The following is a 22,093-nucleotide window of genomic DNA, read 5'->3' on the forward strand; positions in this document are numbered from 1 at the left end:
TGGTCACTGTCAGAGAGCATTTTCTAGAATTTATTGACATTGATGATACTACAGGAGCTGGTATGACAAATGTGCTTCTTAAAAAGCTGGAAGATACAGGAATTGCGAGAGCTGACATGAGAGGTCAGGGCTATGATAATGGTGCCAACATGAGAAAGAAGAGAGGAGTGCAGACACGGATCCGAGAGTTAAACCCTCGAGCTTTTTTTGTCCCATGCAGTTCTCATTCATTGAACTTGGTAGTCAGTGATGCAACATCAGCTTCTAGTGAGGCTGCTGAATTTTTTAATATAATTCAAAGCATCTATGTATTTTTCTCTACATCAACTCATCAGTGGCAAATTTTGAAGCAACATCTGGGAACATCCTCTCTGACACTGAAACCACTGAGTGCCACGTGATGGGAAAGTCGAGTGGAGGCGATAAAGCCTATCAAACACCAAATTGGGAAGATAGATCATGCCATAGTTGCCATTATGGAGGATAATGCTATGACAGGAACTGTTCATGGGAGAACAGTGGCAGAGGGAAATGGAATCACCAGAAACCTACATAACTTCAAATTTCTGGGTGGCAGGGCCGGCTTTAGGCCAATTCCACCAATTCCCCTGAATTGGGCCCCGCGCCTAAGAGGGCCCCGCGCCCAGTGGCAGGGCCCCCGGGGTGGGGGCAAGTGGCCGAGAATCCCTTCCCTGGCTAGAGGCTCCTTTTTAACTTTTACTCACCCGGCAGTGCTCCGGGTCTTTGGCGGCACTTCAGTGGCGGGTCCTTCACTCGCTCTGGGTCTTCGGCAGCACTTCGGCAGCAGGTCCTTCAGTGCCACCAAAGATCCGGAGCGAGTGAAGGACAAACCGCCAAAGACTATGAGTGCCGCCCGGTGAGTACAAGCCCCACATGTTTTTTTACGTTTTTTTTTTTTTTTTTTTTTCCAGTCATCGCTGCCGGGGCCCCGTCAAAACTGTTCGAATCGGGCCCCACACTTCCTAAAGCCGGCTCTGCTGGGTGGCTTAGTGTTATGGCATGACATACTGTTTGAAATAAATGTTATAAGCATGAGACTCCAAGGTGTTGACCTTGATATATCTGGAGCAATGGAACAACTGGACAAAGCAAAGTCATACCTACAGTCTTACCGGTCAGATGAGGGATTTCAGACCATTCTTAAGAGTGCACAGAAATTGACAGAGGAAGCTGAAGCTATTTTCCCACCCATTCAAGAATACAAGAGTCACAAATAAGAGTGCACAAATAAGATGACCACCCTCTTTCCACATGCTTTCGTTGCTCTGCGCCTACTTCTAACACTTTCTATAACAGTTGCCAATGGAGAACGCAGCTTCTCCAAGCTGAAGTTAATAAAAACACATCTACGCTCCACACAGGAGAGGCTGGTCGGCCTTGCAACCATCTCAACAGAACATGAACTGGCCCAGACTGTGGACCTTCAGGAAGCAGTTCAAATCTTTGCAACCAGGAAGGCACAGAAAGCACCACTTTGATTATTCAAACCAATAAAAATGCCAGTGTTTACTATGCAGACAAGAAAAGTTAACTTTCAAACGCCTGAACAGCAAATGTAAGTGTTACTTAACGTTTTTGAACAAGGCATTTTAAGTTGTTAGTTCTCCTTTATTGGGGTAGGTAGCAGAGCAGTACCATGAGAGGAGTAGAACAGGAATAAAGCAGAATTGAGACCTTTCAAAGTTTTGGCCCAAGCGAGGGAGTATGGGGGCGTCATTTGAGCTCCCAGCCTCAGAAGCCCAAATGTTGTGGGCTGGCCCTGAGCTTGAGACACCTAATTTTCAAAAGATGCTGAGCACCTCGCATTCTGAAAATCAGGCCCCTTAATATGGCTCAAGTTGGACAACCAAATATGGAGGCACCTGAAATCAGTGGTGGTTTTTGAAAATTTTGTCCACAATTATTTTATCTCAAAGAATATCTGATATTTTGTGGTTGGTTGCTTATGATATCTATCCAGACTTTTAACCACTTATTTTACACATCTATAAAATGTTTCCTCTTTTTTTTAGTGCCATTTGTTTTTAATTGGCTTTATTTTTCATACTCCACTCTGAAAGTGTGCTATGGTTTTAGTTATTTTTGCATAATGATTTCTACATGTATGTTGAAGTTAGCTCTGCTGTGGTGTTTAGGTCTTGATTTGCCTTTAGATTTGTTTGTTATTGTTTTTATATTGTTAATTACAGAGTCAAATACTTTTTAAAAAGTATGTTATACTAAATAGGATGTGATATTTGTAAATGAGATGACGCTCTCATTAGATAAAAGGAGCTGATAATCACACTCATTTCGGGGACACTCAGTTGGGTGCCCAACCTCAAATGAAAGACAATGGGAGTTCGGCACCTAACTACCATTTGTGCTTTCAAATCTCACCCTCAATTTCAAGTTTCCTTCTCTTACTGCTTAGTAGCCTGAGTGTGGGCCTTGACTTGTACTTGAAGGACAGAACAATTGAAGGAATTTGAGACTGTAGACCAAAAAAATCCCCTCCTTCTTAGCGTATGCCCAACAGGCCTCCGGTGGCATGTGACCAGGATTCATCACAGAATTTGGTCCACTGGTTGGATACCTTTAGCAGCAGCAAAAGAAACAGAAGTAGGTTCTGCGGTTTTGATTTCCTTCCTGATTTCCACTTTGAGAACACACTGTTGGCAACAACTTTCACTTACAAAAAATGTTGTTAAGATGGAGTTAATACATAGCTATAGATCGTATACATATGTACAAAGGTAACACTACTTTCTGCAGCCCACACACAAGCCTCAGTGAAGTGAATTTGTGAAGGAACTAGAAAATGGGGGAGGGGGGAAATCAATACTTCAGAATGTGCTATTATTGCTCTTGTGAAACTACTGTTGATGCTACTGTTGCAAAATGTATCCATCTTCTCAGGTCCTTGAGTGGCTGCTGGAGGAGAGAACTACCCAAAAAGCAACTCTCATACCCACCAGCAGCAGGAGGAAGAAGCCAAAAGTTAATAATCAACCCACTCCTACACAGCAGAGAAGGTGTATGAACTAAATGGGACTAGCTCAAGCTCTTCACTACTTCACACATAGTTTTGACCTCAATATAGCTAGTCGAGGTCAACCCTATACCCACTGCCACACACACCTGGGATTTACCTAGTGACATTGAGGTAACAGCTACAGGGGCTTTGTCTCCCCATGGATTTCACAGCAAGTTAGCTAACACACAGTTACCTCACTGTAAAAACACACCTCTTCGGGCAGTGAAGACATAGTTTCAGACTACGTCAGTGTTACAGAGAGAAAGCACAGGGTGAATAAAAGCTATATCAGAGTCTGCCTATAACCTCAGTTGCACAGCAGCAAAGGGATATTTTCCACTTCATATTTGCTTTGCTTGCATAAACTACAGGGGCACAGAGATCTCTTTTCAGCCCTTGCTGGGACTCCGGTTCCTGTTCTTCCTTCTGATTCTTATCTCCACAGCCCGTGAATCAGAATGGCTATTATTTATGGGAGACTGCTTAAATTTACTTTACAGAAAGTTTGTAGTGAATAATGCATGGAGCCAAATCAATAACCAGAAGAAATGGCTGTGTTTGCATTTAGCAGAGTTGAACATACAGCTTCCACAAGCTGTTCAAAATACTAGCATTTGCCGTTTCTCTGGTTTTCCTAAGAACGACTGATTTTCTTCTCAGGACTGGAGTGATTAAAAGTGTTGAGAATACTCTTCAAACTACAGTGTTAAAGAACTCATAGTCCATGTTTCTCACCCCGATCCCAGCCACTCCCCATGTTGGACCAGGTAAAGTACAAATAGGATAAACAGATCTTTGGATCTGCTGACACAAGAGATGATCACCTGCTAACAGCTGCAGGAGAGCAGCAGACCTTAGAGTTTTGTTACTGCAACCATGGGCACCAGATTTGTATAATTTTTGGTGGTGCCCAGCCAGAACAGGTCCAAGCAGAGCTGGCCCGTCCATAGGATGGACCTGGGCAACTGCCCTAGGCTCCATGCTTCAGGGGGACGTGGGGTCCAGGGCAGCCTGGGGGATTAGCAGGGAGCCGGGCCAGGGCCGCCCGGGGAGGGGGCAAGTGGGGCAATTTGCCCCAGACTCCCACGGGAGTTTGCAGGGGCCCCCATGAGAGTTTTCGGCAGGTCTTTGGCAGCAGGTCCTTCAGTGCCACCGAACACACCCGGATCGAGTGAAGGACCCGCTGCCGAAGACGCGAAACTTCTTCAGCTCCAGGTCTTCGGCAGCAAGAGCTTCTTCCGCTCCAGGTCTTCGGCGGCAGTTCGGCGGTGAGTCCTTCACTCGCTTCAGAACCCGCCGCCGAAGTGCCCCAAAGACCCAGAGCGGAAGGACCCCCGCCGCTGAAGACCCCAGACCCCTGAATCCTCTGGGCGGCCCTGGGCCGAGCACCAGCAGCAGCGAGCGATTTGGCCCCAGCCCACCCTGCCAGTTCCTGGCATTGCTTGGGGGAGGGGGTGGAAGCCGGAAAGAGGCAGGGTGGGGGTGGGAGCTTGGGGAAAGGAGTAGAATGGGGGGGGAAGGGGCGGAGCAGGGGCGGGAAGAGGCAGAGCAGGGGTGGGAAGCAGTGGGGTGGAGTGGGCTGGGGCCGGGTTGCTTGCTGTGCCAACCCTCCAGGCCGCCCTGAACCCTGCGTCTCCCAGAAGCGTGGGGCCCCCCAAAGCGCGGGTCCTGGGGCGGTTGTCCCAATCTGTCCAATAGACGGGATGGCTCTGAAAATATAAGCCCAAACATTGGTGGAGCTGAGCCCACGTTCCTGAATATTGGTGGAGCATCGGCACCACGGGCCCATATAACTCGCCGCCTATGACTGCAACCTATTATTCAGCCCCACTGTTCATCAAATTAAAAACAGATTGCAGCTATGTGCAGCCTTCCTCTGCAGAGGGACCAAAGAACAGAAAAAGCAAACATCCCTTTGGGAGGGAAGAGCAATTATCATCTGGTTTTAAAAAAAAATATTTTTTAAATCAGATATTTCTTCTCTTGCAGCTCTGGGGAAAATAGCAGTGCCCACTGTGACGTTGTGCAGTCTATATGGTTTTATAAAAACATGATAATAAGTGAATATAATGTAACTGGAATAGTTTTATAAAGATTTGATGATAAGTGAATATAATGTAACTGGGATATGCTTCATGCAAGAGGTCTCTTGTAAGGTACCATTACAAAGCTTATAATCTACTGAGTGTGTTCATCCTATTTGTATAAATGTATCATTCTTGTATCTAAAACTAGAAATATAAAATATAACTCTGAGGACCTATTGTAATTATGCAAAGTGTGGGCCATTAATGATGGTTTGGAATCTTGATGACTCCCATTAACAAGGACCATTGTCTGCAGATGGCTGTGTTTACCTGTTAGTCTTCCTGTATATGTGTGTGCTGGCAAGTGGGCAATGAAGTCTTGCAGTGACATGTGATCATGTCACCTGAACTGGAATCCATCTTTAACCTGGTGCTTTTCCAGTGAGGGGAGTGGAAAACCAGAGGGACAAAGGATTCCTGCCTTATGCAAAAGATATATAAAGGGGTGGAAGAGAACAAAGGGGAGAGGGGCCATCATGAAGAATCCCCTAGCTATCACCTGAGCTGAAACAAGAGCTGTACGAGGGGAAAGAATTGTGCCCAGGCTTGGAAGGTGTCCAGTCTGAGAAAAAACTTACTGAAGCATCTCTGAGGGTGAGATTATCTGTATTCAGTTTGATTAGACATAGATTTGCGCATTTTATTTTATTTTGCTTGGTGACTTACTTTGTTCTGTCTGTTACTACTTGGAACCACTTAAATCCTATTTTCTGTATTTAATAAAATCACTTTTTATTTAGTAATTTACTCAGAGTATGTATTAATCCCTTGGGGAGCAAACAACTGTGCATATCTCTCTATCAGTGTTATAGAGGGCGAACAATTTATGAGTTTTCTCTCATAAGCTTTATGCAGGGTAAAACAGATTTATCTGGGTTTAGACCCCATTGGGAGTTGGGCATCTGAGTGCTAAAGACAAGCACACTTCTGTGAGCTGTTTTCAGGTAAACTTGCAGCTTTTGGACAAGTGAGTCAGACCCTGGGTCTGTGTTGGAGCAGACGGGAGTGTCTGGCTCAGCAAGACAGGGTGCTGGAGTCCTGAGCTGGCAGGGAAAACAGAAGCAGAGGTAGTCTTGGTACATTAGGTGGCAGCTCCCAAGGGGGTTTCTGTGATCCAACCCATCACACCCACCCTTTCTTTCAAATGGCAAAGCAAATCGTCACTGTCTAATGCTAACAAACAAAGCCAACCCACAAATTCTTGGGTGCCACAGAGACATAGCAATTAGGGCACACATACCACACCCAACTGTGTTAGGGCATGGGGGGGCCAGTAATCCAAACACACCTCATTTTAGCTGCTCTTGAGCCAAAGGGCCAGACTATGGCTGCCCCATCATGGCTATCCTGAATGGAGGGAGAGGGGACAAGGACCTCTGTGGTTCTGTACACTCCCCAAGCAATGAGAGAGCTGCTAGAACAGCTGGCAGCACTAAACAGCCCTGAGGGGTATGGTCTTTGCCCTGCCTGGACAGCGCCCAGAGGGTGGAGCTTCGGAGATGCACACTAGAACTTTTCCAAAGGTGCTGCTGGAGGCACTTGTGAGTCCACTCCACCCCAGGAAGCATTTTGCCTCGTCCTCTCCTTTTCAGAATATTTGCCTCCTTGTCTTGGGCACCTCTTCCTTTCCCTGTTCGGCTCAGGCTACAGGGAGTCATCTTTTGACCCAAAACATCAGGACATGAAGCCAGATTTCCAGAAGAGCTCAACTACCCATTAGAAACCTAAATAAGCACCAGATTTTCAAAGGTGCTCAGCCCCCAGAAGCTCCCGTTGTGACACCTATGGCCAGATTTCCCAGGCAGTTCAGCACTTCAGGTGCTGATCTCTTTTTAAAAACCCCAGTTCCAATGCTGAGAACTGAGCACTTTTGAGAATCAGGCCAACTGCACCTGGAGTTGTGTGAAATTAGGCATTTTGGGTGTGCGAGGGGCTTACAAGAAGCTTGCCCTGGGGTTCTGGTTTACATGCCCCCTCCCCTTGCCCTTTTGCCTCACAACAAGATTGGATTCATACAAGCCTCAAAGCTGTGTGGTCATACCCCCAAATTCACCTGGTTACCAGCCAGAAAGAGTTTGTTTATATTTTGGAGACATTTGTTCATTTCTGAAGAGCTGCCTGGTTCCTACCAGAGTAGGAAGTGAGAAGTGGAAAGACAGAGGAGCAGAAAGAACTTAAGCACTGGCTTCTGTACAGCCCAACTGCAGTTAGCTATGACGATATGGCAGCTGACAGTCCCCACTGTCAGTGGTAGAACGGCTGCAGGAATCAAGACAGGCTCTTGCAAACACATTCTCTTTCCAATGTGATGTCCAGCTTGTTGTATCACCTTTCCTGAAGGCATCTCTGATAGCAGGTAAGTGGAAGAAGCATTTTAGCTGCAATTGTTATGTAAAATGTTTATTCGATTATTGTCGGATCCTGCACATAGAAGGATGTGGGAATGATATTAAGAGATATACTAGTTTTTGCTCCTTAAATATAATGAAGTCTTTTACTTTACATCACTCTTTTATGATTAACCAAAGTACATGAAGCATCTTGTAAACACAAACACTTCACCTAAATATAAAAAACTATTAAAGAATATACACCACTCAAATCCTCTACAATGAAACATCTTCTATGAATGCCTGATACAAGCCTAACCCAGTGAATGGCTTGATCCAACTTCCATTTTCTTCTATGTGCAGGATCTGGCTATAAATGAGTAAACGTTTTACATACCAAAGTGGCGAATATAATGATTCTCAGGTCTCTTCAATGAATATACCTTATAATTAAGTCTGTTTTACCCCAGTTAGGTCAATTTTATCTAATGTGTGATGACTCCATTACATGCCTGCACCAATTTCTACTCATCTGGTTGAATTTCAGACCGCCACAGATTTACTACACACCTGTTGACTTTCCAGAAAGAAAAATGAGGGTGTTCTATAGTATCCAAAATGTGCTCACATCCAGTGACAAGGATGGGGCATAACTCTCAGGATGAGGAAATTCTCAGAGGTTATTAAAATACTGGAAACAATACACTGGTAAATCTGATTCAAAGACACTGAATAAAGCAAATGTTATTTAAAAATTGACAGTTAAGACAACCCTGTTGACTTTCCAGAAAGAAAAATGAGGGTGTTCTATAGTATCCAAAATGTGCTCACATCCAGTGACAAGGATGGGGCATAACTCTCAGGATGAGGAAATTCTCAGAGGTTATTAAAATACTGGAAACAATACACTGGTAAATCTGATTCAAAGACACTGAATAAAGCAAATGTTATTTAAAAATTGACAGTTAAGACAACCCAGAACTGGATTATGAATGATATATCCCCCCTTTAAACAGTCATATACACCTAAAACACACAGACAACAGGCTGATAGTGTTTATCCCAAGCATTTGGTAGGAGTTGGTCCTCTAGGAAAGGGCTAAGTGGATTCTGGTGACTCACTGAAGCAGGTGACTCGTCAGTCCATCTGGATATAAGGGAGATAGGTGTGACTTTCTGGGGAGAGAGGGTTTGAGCTCAGTAGTCCTGATCTTTCTCTTACCATTATTTTCTTTGTTAAAGCCAAACCCCTGGAAGGGGGCAAGTTTGAACTTCCCATCTGAGGAATGTGTATGTAGAGCAGCTTTGGGAAAGATGCCAGCTCGAAGAGCTTTTTCCAGCTGGAACTCCTGCCTTCAAACACCATTACCACTCCCCTCCCCACATACATATGCATGGTCCTTTTGGTTGCTGATGCATATGCCCACTAGTTCAGTTGGCACTTTGCCGGCTTAAAAATTCATTGCATCCTTGCCCAGAGAATGGGGGTATAGAATAGAAGCCCATATAACAACACAGCCATCTTTCCTGCAGGATACAAAATGAAGCTTTGTTATCAAATGCTTTGGGAGACTGGTTATAATGAAGGCAGGTGGAAACAGATTGGCCTGTTATGTAAAACTGGTAGTTGCAACCTGATACAACGTTCCAGATACATCTTTATTTATGCCCATCACCATATCTTCAAGGCAGCATACACGAGTGAGGTTGAACTGTAGATAAATGTAGTGTCTCCATAATTAAGTGGTTAGAATAAGTGAATGGCAGTCAGGAGTTCTGAGTTCTATTCCTACCTTAGCAAATGACTAGATCAGAAGTAGAAGAGGAAATCATTTAATCTCTATACCTTAGTTTACCAGCATGTAAAATGGAGCTAATATTACCTTATCTCAAGATGGCATTATGAGGCTTAATCAATGTTTATAGAGCACTTTCAGATTTTCAGAAATGACAAGATACTGCATAAATGAAAAAAAAATCTGCCTTTAGAATATGAAAATCTTAATCCCTCTGTGACATTGTTAAACAAAAAAATAATACACTAGGAAAAGAGAGCAGAAATGCCTGAGAGGGCATGGTTAGCTGCAGTGCCTTATGGATGAGATGCCATTCACCAGTGCTGCATAACTAAACAGCTCCATTTGTGTCTGTCTGTTACTAGCACACCTTGTGATTGAAGACCACTTCATCTCAAATGAGAAAACTGAAAGAATACTGGGATGGGTGGATGTGTTTAAGGGTATTTTACTAATCAGTCAAGACTTCAACAGAAGATTCATCATCAGAGCCCACAACCTGGCTTTTAGGGTTATTGACTATGGCCAATAAGAGCACAAGGAGACAAATTCATTTCTGGCATAACTGTGAATTGCCCCAGGAACTCTCAAGCAAAGAAGAGAGCTTCTGATTCACCCTAGTTAACTCCATCAGCTATTACTGAATGGGAGAGACCTTCAGCTGCATGACTGCCACTGACAACTGCAAGATTAGAATTAGGGAAGGTGGGTTTTGTGGTTGAGATCCAAGACTGGGAATAAGGTGATCAGTTCATAGCTCCACCATAAAATGTCTGACCTCAAGCAAGGCATTTAGGCCAAAAGTGTCTACTAACTCTGTGCGTCTCTACATTTGGCTGGAGAAAATTAGGGTCTGGTCCGAGGTGTGGGAACTACAAATGCCTGAACTACGTGAAATGGAAGTGTTGTAGGTGCTTGGGTCCAAGTTGTTTCAAACTAGGCAGACATTTGAAAAATGTGGGTCTTACTCTCTCTACCTTGTTATAACATCACTTGAAATCTATGGGCACCTCACTCTGTGGCCACATTACAATAGCAGAACAGGACTAATGATCTATGGCTTGGGTTCTCAACTCTAAGTCTAGTCAATTACAATTACTTCTCAGATCTACTCAAGAATCCTTAGCACCAAGAAGGCACCACAGGACTAAATGCACTACTTTATCTGATCTTCCTGGTGTCAAGGAAGGATGAATTGCAGAATGGATGAGTGAACAAAGACTGAAAAAAGAAAACCATAAGCAGGTTTCTGGCCACCACCAAGAGCTGTTGGCACCTCTTTTGAGGATGTTACAACTCACACATTGACAGCCACTGGTCTGCAGAGACCCTGTTACTATCTCAAGCTGGGGAGAGTTTTTAAGGCAAGATTATCAGGATCAGAATTGTTGGAAGGAGCTGTAAATTGGAGGCAGAGTAGCAAATAGCATTACAGCTTATTGCTGGCAGCCAAATGCCTGCTAGAGCGAGCCAAGCCCTTTGGAGGAAGACAAAAGTCTGTCTCAAGACTCTGGACTTTTGATGTATATATATGGGCCACATTTAGCCTTAATCCACCCCGAAAATGAGGGCAAAACCATTGTCAGTGTAGACCATGCTTCCACTAAAACACAGGAAATTAAAGGCAAACAAACAAGCTGAAATAACATTATGTCTGAGACATCATCCCAAAGGAAGGAAATTGTGAGTTAAGTCACCCACAGAATCCTGCACTCTGCTGAGTCTTCTCTATGCACTGCAACACAGATGGCCTTTCAAAACATTCCACAATACTGGCCATCATTGCAGACAGCTGTGTGGACAGCTCACAATACTTGGTTCACCATGTGTAATACATCATTACAATCCATTTATAAAGAATACCCACAGGATACGTGAAGCCATCCAACCTCATTGGGCTCTCAGATAAATAACCACACATGTTGCAATGCATATGCATGGCAGAAAGCAACACTGGGAATGCCCTTGCTTTGGTGGATTTATTTCTCAGCTCTAGTGTAATTTTATAACAGGGTGGGGAGAAGAGTTTGAGGGGGTTGGTTTTTTGCAGGGTTTATGTTCAATCTATCATGGTTACAGGGCTAGCTGCACCTCTGTCCCCTCACTGGTCTCTGAATCGCCCCCACAGGTATCAGGTCTTGTGCCTTTAATTCTCCTGGGGTGAAATTCTGCAGTTTTCCCACTCTTAGACCAGGCCCTGGGCTACACTACCCTATGTATGAACTGTACTTACCCAGCAGGTCTAACTGCGGTTCTTCCCTTTAGGCATCTGTGACCAGAGATGTAGCAGTGCTTCTCAAAGTCGGGCCACCGCTTGTTCAGGGAAAGCCCCTGGTGGTCTGGGTCGGTTTGTTTACCTGCCGCGTCCACAGGTTCGGCCGATCGCAGCTCCCACTGGCCGCGGTTCGCTATTCCAGGCCAACGGGAGCTGTGGGAAGGGTGGCCAGCACATCCCTCAGCCCACGCCGCTTCCCACAGCCCCCATTGACCTGGAGCAACAAACCACGGCCAGTGGGAGCCGCGATCAGCCAAACCTGTGGACGCGGCAGGTAAACAAACCAGCCCGGACCACCAGGGGCTTTCCCTGAACAAGCGGCGGCCTGACTTTGAGAAGCACTGATGTACAGTGAACATATAGCCTTCTTAAAATCTAAGTGTTGTTTGTTTTAGGAGTAGGAGCAAAGCAAAGAGAGAGAAAGGCTTTTGAAACAATCTGCATACGTGTCTATCTTATCTAAAACTATCATCCTGTGATAGTGACCTCGGCAGACCTAGCTTCTCCAGACACACCAAAGGGTGCCTATGTCTCAGTCTGGTTCTCCCAAACAACTACCCCATTCTCTCCAAAGAGAGGCCCTTTTAAAATCTGCCAGAGTTCTGAATTCCCAAGCTTTTGCCCTTCTGATCCAAACCAGTTTTGTTTGTTGGTTGGAAAGGAGGCAAAAACATCAAAGCTAGTAGCTCTGGCATTTTCCCTTACTAACTCTCAAATGTTTTGCTCAGAGGTGGCTATCCTGAGCCATTCTTTCCCTTCCTGCCTCCTTTTGAAGACAGTCCTCTACTGAACTAACCAAATACATTACTGCAGCAAATAGCCAAATAACCAGGACAACATATGATATCCACACAAAAAATTATCTCAAATCCATCATATAACCTATATGGCCAGTTCTTCAGCTGGTATAACTTAGAATAGTTTCACTGCGGTCAGTGGATTGGGCCTGGGTTTTTTTGGTTTCCCATACTAGTTTCCCCCTTGTTTATACCTTTTAGTTGTTCTGTATTTATTTTACCTCTGTGACCATCTTATTTAAAAATCCTTTATCCCAAAGTATCTTACAGTTTGTATCAAAGAAGCTATAGAGAATAATGTCCCCATCCCAAAAGGTACTGCCACCTCCAACTCCCACTGAAGCTGGTGGGAGATGTGGACACTCATTACTCCTGAGGCTCAACCTCTAAAGTTGTATTGTACTAGATAATATGTACAATTGACTCACTCTGCTCTAATTCCAGCTGTCACACAAGACTACAAGGACATTATATGCTATTACTACAATATAGAAACATATGATGGATCAAAACCTGTCCTTGATTATACACATGTAGACCCACGGAATTTGGTCTAATGGATTTTGCATGGGATAAACAAAGGCAATATTGGGATCCTGTGAGCTTTTAATGAGATTCAGCATTGATTTATAACCAGCAGTAAAGCAGCAAAAATCAGCCTGTGAGTGACACCTCTTACATGATGGTTAAAAGCAGCAAGAGTATGCAACAATGTAAACAGTTGCTCGTTATTACCAGGCTAGAAACATAATCCTTTAAACAGAATCTTCGGTAGCTATTCCTACAGAAACACAAGGAGAAGCTCTTTAACCTTCATACTTTGAAGAAAACTGAGGTGGAGGGAGGGATTTAAATATAGCTAAATACATGCACACATAAGACAAAGCATATGTGGACCAGACATGAGCAAACATCAAATCTTGATAGAAGTGTTCTTCACCCCGAGAGAGAGAGAGCATAGATTCACACTCTATACTTAAAAACCTGGGGTGTATTGACAAGTTTCACACAACAACCTCACAAATATAAGGATTTCTTTCAGGAGAAACACTATATAAAGAAAGCTTGTTATGTTTGGCAGGTTAGGGGTGGGAGCACACTGTGGTTTTACTTGCATGCTCCTGAATTTAAAATGAATTTGGGCAACCCCCGTTGGGTCATCACACCTTACTGATTGCTACATCCAGATCCATAAGAGAGTAAGCTTCCAAAAATCACACTGGGTTCCCAGGAGCAGAAGTCTCCATCTTGCAAGGACAGAGTAAATTCTGGCATTTTAGAGATAGTGTAGCCTTTAACTGGCCCTACTAGGCACTCCAACAGGCTGCATAGATTCTTTAGCTATAGTCTGATGGGATTCAAAAAGGTGTGACAGTACATTTATATACAAAGCATCTGAATACCAACTCTTTCTGAACTTTGAAAACACCCAAGAAACTACTTCCAAACTAACCCTTAAAACCAAAACTTAAAACCAATATAAACCGGGAGAGGGGGGCAAACAGCATCCATAGGATATTGTGATCCTTGATCCACACAGCCAAATGATTATTACACACACTGATTGCTAAAATTGAATTCTACTGCATACTGCACCTGCTTGGCTGTGGTATATTGTAACCTTGCTGCCTAGATTCTAAAAGGGTGGGTGTGTTTTCAGATGCATTGGACAGACAGTCACACAAAGCAAATATCTGTTTTGTTTTCCAGTTTATTCACACCACAATTTAGTTGCCAAAAGTTTGGTACCTAAATAAGTGACTTGATTTTCACAGGTACTGAGCACCCATAGCGCTCATTGAAGTCCAACTGAAATTTGATACATTATGTAACTAGCAAACAGGTCTCAATCACTATACACCTCAACAGCGGTGCAGAATTTTTATTTTCACTACTTCCTTTACCCATTTTGGGAAAGTGTCTGATACTCTTACTCATGCCTAATATCACCTGATTTCAATGGGACCACTTCTGAAGTACAGTGCTATTCAGCAGGAGTAAGAGTATCAGAATCCAGCCCTTTAAGAACCTTCCAGTACACAAGGGGATCCATAGAAACTAGGAATACCAAGTAACAGTGTGTTTATATTCTTACAGCTGACATTTTACTCAGTGTTGCTCCATAATTCATCAACACTGTTAGCTGCAATACATTTGAGGATAGTGGTACAGACTAAAGTCACAGCAGTAATTTTCAGATTTCCTTTCCAATGTTTCTACTGAAGCATTTCATGATGTCATACAGTTCAACCTGCCAAGACTGTGAGACAAACAAAAGAAGAAAATAATTTCATCAGTATAAAGGCAATTTTGTATAATCTCAGTTTCCTGGTTCTACATTTCAGATATGAATAATTTACAGTACTAGAAGTGCGAACGTGATCTCAGCAACTCAGCAAGAGTCAGGAACTCCTGTTTTCAAATACTAGGTCTGACACTGATAACCTTGAAGACCTTGTGAAGGTCAATCTGCCTCAGTTTCCTCCATCTGTAAAAGACGATAATATACTCCCATCTTCTGTCTGTCTTGTCTTTCTAAATTGTAAGCTCTTTGGGGCAGGGACTGTGTTTGTAGTGCTTAGTACAATGGGGCCTTGATCTCAGTTGAGATCTGAGTGCTACAGCAACATACCTAATAATGTAAGTTCCAACTAGAATTTTTATTACTTGATAACACAAAATTCCTGTGGGACAAAGGTAAAATTGGATTTTAAAAAAATGATGTGGTATTCCTCATGATGAGAGACAGTGGAGAGGTACTACACGAATGACAGAAGTCAACCCATGTGTCACGATGTTAAACTAAGAAAAGATTATAGAAATTAACTAAGAAACTAAAACAGACAAGTCAACTTTCACCATCCAAACTGAGTGATGTGCAAAAAGCAAACAGTGAAGAGTAAGTTTATTTTACAAAATTATTCCATTTATAACAATCTGATTTGTTATTCATAACACAGAAAAGTGTTATTCAACTTTTGTTATTCAAAACACAGATTTTAGAGATACATCAAACCAGTATCGATAAACAGAAGTGAGCTCATAAAACAGCAGATTCCGAACTCCAATATTCCACAGTGAAAAGTATTTAGCGTGGGAAATTAAAATGATCCTTGCTTCACTAATGGAAATTCCCATATATGTAGATTCCTTCACATTTAAAAATATTGAGTCCAGTGGCACCTTAAAGACTAACAGATTTATTTGGGCATAAGCTTTCGTGGGTAAAAAAAACCACTTTTAAGGTGCCACAGGACTTCTCACTGTTTTTGTGGATACAGACTAACACGGCTACCGCTCTGATATTTAAAAATGTTATGAACTCACATGATAGGAAAATATTCACATTCTATTGGCATCAGCCAGTAGCAGGCTAATCCTGTACCAATCTTGACATTATGAAAACTGCATCACCATTACCCTGTTTTTATAAACTTCCATTGTTAGCCACATCATTGACACCTTTAAGGGTAAACCATTCTCTTAGTGTCGCTAGTTTTACAGTGCATCAGCAATGAGCTACCTCCACTCATCTGGGATTTATCTCAAGCTGCTACCAAACAACGGCCATACCTATTGTATACTCTATCATTTCCAAAGCGGACCTGTAAAAGTGCATCTCATAACATATAATTGTACTCTGCGAGACTTGACTTTGTGCGCATTTAAGCACAAAAGGCTTGATCCTCTGCTCACAAAACTCCATGAAAATACTCCCATTGACTTCAGCAGCCTTTGGATTAGTCAAACAATCAGGGTCAAGAGAACTCTCAGCAACAACAGTGAGACGTGGTTCAAAACTCAGAAGCAATAGGAATTGATGGATGAAACGAAGGACATTTGCTTTCTTTACATTTTAAGTGTATATGGCAGAGATCTGCAACCTTCTTGGCAGTGCCATTATCAATGTGACCTTTGGAAAAGCAAGTCAGTGAGATGAAGCTATTGAAAAGTACTTTAGAAAGAAATGAAGGACTCTTCGTGCCAAAGTGCCCCAGGTCTGAGTCTAGCATTCTAAGTTTTGCTGGACATAGTCTCATGGCTGGTCAGTCAGGTTCTAGCTAGCCATAATTAGCACTCTTACAAAAACAGTACATTCCTTACTTGCAGCTGAGTGGACCTCAGAGAAGTAGGGCCTGATTCTCTTCTCATGTACACCAATATAAACTGGGAGTAACTCCACTGAAGTCAACAGAAATATAGTGGGGATAAACTTGCTACACGTGAGATTAGAAGCAGGCCCATAGTTTCTAATTTGATCCTTAGAAAATGCCTCTCAGGGGATGTCTATATGACAACCAGCAACTGTAGACATAGCTGAGCTAAACTTCTCAGCACCACTGGGAAATGGCTTTTGCAAGTAAGATTTTAGCTTCAACATCAAATTGGCCTGGGAAAGCTGCCACTCATGTTTCAGTTGACTGTGATGTCTCCAAAGATCTTCCCAAAGTCCTCCAGCAAAATGAGGAAGAGTCAGGACCTGATACTCCCAATGTACCAAATAAGCAGAGAAAAGCTCCACAAACACAAAACATTGCTTTAGGCTCTCTTTTCACATGACAAAGTAGGGTAAAGAGGGGGAAAGGGGAGGATTTTTGATTTGCAGTTCACTTTTAACAGTAACTGGATAGAATTCTAATGAAACTGCATTAGCAAATCCTCCTAACATGCCAGTTTCCTAACTCAAATGAGTTTCTCCTAGATTCACAGCAGATTGTAACTGGCACAGCCCTGAGAAAGCCCAACCCACTCCAATGAAAACTTCCATAGTAAGTGTTCACACACAAAAACTACACAAGAAGATTTAACTTTTGACACAGCCTGAGGAAAAACAAGGGAAAATGGCCATTAAAATGGAATGGCCACAAATATTCCTCAACACTTAGATACAACCAGGATCCAACTGACCTGTTTACTTAAGGAACTCTAGTGTGGCTGGGCACTGGAAGCACTCCATCCCCTGGATTTTGGAAGCTTTTGTCACAACTTTATGTACTTGCAGGAGGGCCAGATTGTGTCTGACCTTTCAACAGGTGCTTAAGGGGAGGGCTCAAGAAACTTCTCTTCTTTTGTGCCTTCCACACAGGAAGTAGCCCCAACAGCAATCCCAGGGATTGCTCTTTGATAGCACCTCCACAGGGGCAGGGAGAATGGGAAAGGAGGCAGGGATGTGGCCAGCCACAGTGGTGAGCTCCCGCTGCACCCTCCTATAGAAGTGGAATAGAGACTGTGCTTCCCAGAGCTAGGGGAGGCATTGTACTCCCCTGAGACACAATGAGACGATCCTGGCAATTACAGGCCAGTAAGCCTAACTTCAGTACCAGGCAAATTGGTTGAAACTAGAGTAAAGAACAGAATTATCAGATACATAGATGAACATGATATCTTGGGGAAGAGTCAATACGGCTTTTGTAAAGGGAAATCATGTCTCACCAATCTATTAGTGAAACGTACCGTTGTATTCGTGAGAATTAAACTTGATATATTGCAGCTTGGTTTTATTAATAAATAAATATTTTTTTCGATACTCTGTCCAACGTATACAGCTGAAAACATTACACTTATATAGCTTTTACTTAGATTACATGAGTCACGTGGAGTTAAACATTTATTAAGAGCTTGACTGGAGAATGCAGTTGTGCCGGTATGTTTCATTGCACGGTAACCTAGCAATGTACACACAGTCCGCCATTTACAACTGTAAAAAAGGCAAGCAGTATTGCAACCTGACATGGATCGATTCATTTTTCGAAAATGAGAAGGGAGCACTGGTGGAGAAGATAATGAAAGTCCCAGACCATCTACGGCTACATGAAATGAGCCATTCAAAAAAATAAAGAAAGTGGTAAGAAAATATGATAATATATACTTGAAGTTTGGATTCTCCTTTGCCGGATCGGATGAGTACCCATTGTTATAATATAACAAGTGTTATAACAAGTGTTATTTTATATATTTATTTACAATATTTGATTATTTTCTAATTAGTAGAGAATAGGGTTGGGTCTTTACTTACACAGCACACAAATGCAGATTTTACACCCCAAAAAAATTGAAAACACAATATAATGTTCAAAGCTGGACAACTATTTTGTTTTAAAATCAAGAAATAACACAATTTGTTTTTTAACAATTTTGTTAACATTATTGTGTTTCTTTTTGTTCAGTTTTATATATTGTACATTTATACATTGTGTTTTCACATTTTGCTCTCAACATTTTTTTAAAGTGTAATTTTACTAAAACTGTTTGCTTTCAAAGATCTTGACGCATTTCTTTGAGTGCATATTATTAGGGATTTCAATCATTACCATTATTTACATTAAAATGGAAAGGACACATCTACATTGTTTATTTACAGTGTTATAATTTATATGTTGGTAATAATTAAAATTAATAATTTTGCTCAAGAAGTGTTAATAGTGAGTTACGGTGCCTATTTCAGCCGCACAGATGGGCCTCAGGGAAAAAAGTTTGGGAACCCCTGTTGTATGGTAAAGGTAAGTCCTATCTGTTAAAGGGACTCTGTCAAACACAGTAGGTCAGAAATGCAATCTACCTCAGAAAAATTCCTCTTATTGCTTGCAGAGCTTCATTTGTTTCATATCAGTCTCTGGGGATACTCCATGCCTCTGAGCACCATCTCACACCAGTGGAAGTTTTGCTATTGACTTCAGTGGGAACAGCCCTTTAAGAAGATCTACCTCATGCCTTATATCATCAGACAATCAATCTTTCTCTAAGGCAATCCATAGGATATAGAACTTCCTTTTTCACTGCATACCCACATTAGACCTTCTTTCTTCATTAAAAAAAAAAAAAACTGACACTTTTTCCAGAGGCATTGCCAATGTTAGCCACACCTCACCTCTGTGTAGGGCCCCCTTTTAAGAATACCTCTCTCATTTTTTCAGTTTCTTGTCTTTAATTTTGAAAATGAATATCACCGTATTGTTAGCCATCTTGTATTGTAATTGCATGGGCAGTCCCCCAGAGGTTCTCAAGCTGTGGTCCTGGAACCACCAGTGGTCTGTGAGCGCCATTCAGGTGGTCCGCGGATAGTTCCCTCTAAGGCACGCGCCTGAGTGGCTGCACATGAGAGAATGAAGGGCTACCTACCTAATTAGTGGAGCCACACAGGCGTGACTCCACTAATTAGGTGCCTGGACCCTGGAGAAGACGCACATGTAAGGTGAGGTGGTGGTCTCGGAGGTACAGAGGGTAGGTGGGAGGGGGCAGTGGTGTGAGAAGAGAAGGTGGGGGAATTTGGGACGTGCAGGGCTGCCACGGCCAGAGAAAGAGGCGACGTTCCCCAGTTCCAGGGCTGCGGCTGCCAGGAAGAGACAGCCCTCCTTCCCAGCCCATCTCGATGGCTGCCGCGATGGGGGAGAGAGGGCACAGCCATCACATTAGAAAGGTAAGACTACTGATATTAAAATATGAATTGTGCGCTTTTATTTGTAGAACAAAAAATGTTAATTATTATTAAGGTTTTTTTATATAGCGCTTTTATCCAAAGTGCTTTACATAGTTAGCTAACAGTACAAACAACATTTGGAAAGATCATTAAGTGGTCCGCCGAGATCCTTAGCAATTTTCAAGTGGGCCACAAAAAAAAAAGTTTGAGAATCACTACCCTAGAATGATTCTGTCACTATGGACTTTCACACAGCAAGCCTTTGAGTGCGCCCCCCCCCCTTATACATTAAAAACACTTTTTAAAATATTTAACACTATTATAAATTCTGGAGGCAAAGCAAGGTTTGGGGGTGGAGGCTGACAGTTTGTGATCTGCACGTAATAACCTTGCAACCCCCTGAAGGGTCATGACCCCCAGTTTGAGACCCCCTGATATATCCTGTTTAGTTATCAGGTCTGAACTTCTGTCTCATTCATGTGGGGTTTTTTAATGTCAGGTTAACATATTTAGCTGAATTGCAGGCAAGGTTTAAGGTCTAGTAAACTTATTCTGATACATGTCTAATAACTAAGTGTAAACCTAGGACTCCCACTGACATGAAAACAGAATTGAGTACATGCTTAGCAAACCATACTAGCCCAGAGACAAACTTCTAAAATGAGCTATATTACACATTGTTGAGAAGTATTCCAGCACTCAGATCCTTAAAACATGCATTTGTTGTTCATTTACCCCTAACATGTCCGTTTATGGTTCTAAGTCATGTTGCTGGTCCGTAGTTCAGAATGCAATACTTATGCTGACATCATAGTGCACAAAACAGAGATCCCACTTCCAAATAATGATACATGAGGATTAGAAGCAATCATTTCTTTAGTCACTAATTTTCTGTAGAGACCTGTAGAGTATTTGAAGGTAAATAACCACTATCTCCCTGAAATGCATATAGGGATATTTGTCCATGTTTGATTAAGTAATTTAATGCAAGCTTCCATTGGTATTGATGAGGCCTAAAAATCTAGTCTTCCTTCCTGAATTACTGATCCAATCTCACTGAAATCAAGAAGAATTTTTCCATTGACTTCAAAGGACTTTGGATCAGGTACAAGCTCTAAAACAGCATTTCTTACTTTAAATCTTGGCCCCACAAAAGTTCTTACTTCTTAGAATCCTATCTACCAGCTTCTGTTGCTCCAATCATGTATAACTAATGTCTGGCTGAGTAGAAAGGATTTTTTCCCTTTCAGATACCAGCAGGCTAACTGAATTCAAAGCCAATTTCTTCCTTTCCCACAAAATATGTTTTATTACCACACTGCTCATGAGCTATGGTGCTCTTAATGTATCTTGCCAATGCTATTGGATATATTCTGTTCAATGCCCTCCAGCACCTATTAAGCATGATCACCTTCCAACCCAGGCAAATGCTACCTCTAGGACATCCCCAAAATACTACTATTTAAGAGCTAGCTAGCACTAAGAAATCAGTTCTTTTTACTGAGATATGTTATTTATTTCATTTATTTGGATTTACACAGATACTGAAAGGCACTTAATCATATATGCTTTAAGCACGCCTAACATCACATCATAAATACTTCAATATAACTAAGGAACATGACCTGAAGAAGAGCTCAGAGTAGTTTGAAAGCTTGTCTTTCACTAACAGAAGATGGTCCAATAAAAGCTGTTACCTCTCCCACCTTGTCTCTCCAATAACTGAAGTGCAGCAGTTCAATCGGTATAATAATGGCAATAATATAATAGCAATTTGTCCCTAAAAAGCCTTTGGTTTTTCATTTTGGCCCCAGGACTGGATTTTTGCATAAGAATCAAGCATTTTCCCCAACAATCAAGCTTGCAGGTGGGCAAAGTTCCATCAAAACCTGCAACAAAACTGTGGTTTCAGTCAAAGTTTTTCTTGGCTGTTAAAACATGAGCTGTAATTCCTGCTTCGCTTTATGTGCCTTGCCCTGCCCTCCCAAACACATCATTGCCTATCTACCTCCAGTGTGTTCATGGCCTTTATAGCCAATACAACATTCCACAGTTTGGGATGCATGTGTTGCTCTCCTCCGGAGAGCCTAGTGGACATCTGCACCTGGTTTAATGTATCAAGCCATGTGGGGAGGTTGCAGAGAAGGGGATTAATTTTGGAGCCCTCCCCTCTTAGCATGGATGGGGCGGAGTTACCCCGAGAGTCTGAGCCACGCTGTCAGCTCCTTCCAAGAAATCTCTTTCTCCATAGGAAGCAGGAGCTCCAGGGAAAGTTTACAGCTAAGAACACAAAGGGTTGGCAAAGCTTTGCTCTCGTCCTGATCCCAGCCAATGCAGTAGGGAAGGATCCTCGT

At 42.5% G+C, this 22,093-nt stretch overlaps 1 protein-coding gene across 2 annotated transcripts in view; it reads right to left on the reverse strand.

Moving 5' to 3' along the window:
• Positions 1 to 22,093, reverse strand: part of COLGALT2 (collagen beta(1-O)galactosyltransferase 2) — a 98,625-nt gene that overhangs the window by 75,143 nt on the left and 1,389 nt on the right. The window lies entirely within an intron of this gene.

The sequence above is a fragment of the Malaclemys terrapin genome, chromosome 8 (assembly GCF_027887155.1).
Source record: "Malaclemys terrapin pileata isolate rMalTer1 chromosome 8, rMalTer1.hap1, whole genome shotgun sequence".
Lineage (NCBI taxonomy): Eukaryota > Metazoa > Chordata > Testudines > Emydidae > Malaclemys > Malaclemys terrapin.